At 44.2% G+C, this 2,455-nt stretch overlaps 1 pseudogene; it reads right to left on the bottom strand.

The window, feature by feature from the left end:
• Positions 1-968: 968 nt before the first annotated feature.
• Positions 969-1,928, bottom strand: LOC119514678 (annotated as a pseudogene).
• Between the last annotated feature and the right edge of the window lie 527 nt (positions 1,929-2,455).

Here is a 2,455-nt window from a genome sequence, read left to right as displayed (position 1 = left end):
GGAGGAGAAAAGTAAGGCTTTGGAACAGTCATATCAAGTATACTATGTGAAAAATATGACAACTTTGTTGGAGAATAAATGATTATCCTTTCAAGGGCTTCATTATGTATATGTGTGTGTGAGGAAGGTGACATCAAATAAGAAAGACACAGCAGCAAGGGATGGAGATGGAACATTCCATGCGTGACCTTATGATATATCACATATGCATTAATGTAGTTTTTATTTAATGGTCTTCTACCTCTCTAGATTTTTCTTGTCCCCTAAACATCCTGAGGGACTTTTGCGTGGTAGCGAAGAGCAGCAGCTGATTTCCAAGGAATGAAATAATCCTTGGCACTGCATGTGTCATTCAAAACAATGCTCCACACTCTGATCTGAAGGGACTCTCTCATCCCCAACACAAGGAAACTTCATAGAGATATTCTTGGCTACCTAGGCTATGATTGTCCACATTGCACTTCCCTGTAGGACATTGCTGTGCAGGCCTTCCAAGGCTTCAACTGTACCCACAAAATAAGCACTGCCAAGTACAAGGTAGCTACATGACCGGGTGCCTGCCTGGCAGAACCAAACATCATCCCCCATCTTGTTTGTATTTTATTATCACAATCAACAGTACCCAATATACCATATATGATGCTCATTTGTTTCATTTATTTTGTCTCCCTTCTTTAGAAGATGACTGGCATGAGTGCAGAGATATTTGCCTGTTTTTTTCACTGCTGTATAGCCAGTGCCCTAGAAGGGAAACTGGGTCATAGAAGTAATTCAATGCATATTTGTTGAAAGAATGAATGAATTAACAAACTAGGTAGGGTTCTCCTTGTAAGAGAAATGCTTAACTAAAATACTCTGGTATCAGGAGATAGAAAAGATGGTTTAGGACCAATTTTTCTGGTTTGTGCCATCATAAGACATATTTCTTAGCCCCCCAAAAGGCAAGAAACAAGAGATTCTACCACCTCTCAGTGCAATGATTGTCCCTCCACAAGTACTTGCCATAGGGTACCCTGTACATCAGGGTTTCTGAGGCTGCAGATGAGTGGGTTCAGCATGGGATTGATAACACTGATGAAAATCCCAACCCCTTTATCCCTGTCTGAAGCCTCCTCTGAACCCAGATGCATGTAGTTGAAAATTCCTGTTCCATAGAATAGGAAAACCACAGTGAGGTGGGAGCTACATGTGGAGAAAGCCTTCTTCCTGCCCACCACTGAGTGCATTTGTGTAACTGCAGCTGCCATGTATATGTAGGAGGTGATGATGAGAACCACAGGGGTGCCTGCCAGTATGAAACCCATACCAAACAGCAGCAGCTCATTGAGTTGGGTGCTGGAGCAGGAGAGCTGGAAGAGCTGTGGGAGGTCACAGTAGAAATGATTGACCTCACTGGGACCACAGAAATGGAGGGTGCTTTGGGCAAGAGTGTGTGTCAGTGCATTGGCGAGGGCACAAGCCTAGCACACGGCCACCAGTATCCTCTGGACTGCCTGGCTCATGTGGGTGCTGTAGGTGAGGGGCTGGCAGATGGCCAGGAATCGGTCATAGGCCATGGCTGTCAACAGGAAGCAGTCCACCCCACCCAGGAGGTGGAAGAAGAAGAGCTGTGAGATGCAGGCATCATAGGAAATTGTATACTTATGGGACAGGAGTCGACCCAACATTGAAGGAACAGTGACGGTGATACATGCAGCATCCAGTGCTGATAGATTCCCAAGAAAGAAGTACATGGTGGTGTGGAGTTTGGGCTCCACCAAGATGGCAGCCAGGATGCTGAGGTTGCCTCCAACTGTGACCATGTAGGAAAAGAGGAAGAGAACAAAGACCACAGACTGCAGATGTTCTGTTTCCACTAATTCCACAAGAATGAAGTCAGTAACTGTTGTCCTGTTGGTCCTGTCTTCTGGATCCAAGAGTCACTGCAAGAAAATGTCCCAAGAAGGGAAACATCAGCCCACTCAATTCATTTACTCAACATATATGTTTTTAGCCTCTCACTGCAAAGCCCTATGGTAAATTTCCTGTTGCTCAGGTGAAGATTTTCCCAATCCCAAGGCCATATCTCACACATGGGCCTCCTCCATCATCTGAATGCCTTTACTCTTCTTTCAGCAGAGATGCCTAATGTCATAACCACTTTGTCTCTCCCACCTTCCATTAGCTGAAAGGGACAGAAACCTGGGAAAATAAGTGAAGAAAAAAAGGAGACTTCTTCCTTGAATGTAGCAAGATTAAGATGGCATTTCTCTATCTTTCTCTGAGGGAGCATCCCATAACTATTTAAGCAGATTCTGGAATAGAAATATCAATTGCATTCCCACTGAAATAGCATGCATTTGAAAACATAACCTGTGTTTCAAGGCTTTTAGAAATAGTGAAGATCAAGTGAAGTGGCAAGAATCAGAGAGAAGACACTATAGTGAGTGAGTGATTCTGTGGTCTGTGGTCTTTG

This window comes from Choloepus didactylus, chromosome 18, assembly GCF_015220235.1.
Source record: "Choloepus didactylus isolate mChoDid1 chromosome 18, mChoDid1.pri, whole genome shotgun sequence".
NCBI lineage: Eukaryota > Metazoa > Chordata > Mammalia > Pilosa > Megalonychidae > Choloepus > Choloepus didactylus.
This window is presented reverse-complemented; position numbering and strand designations above follow the sequence as displayed.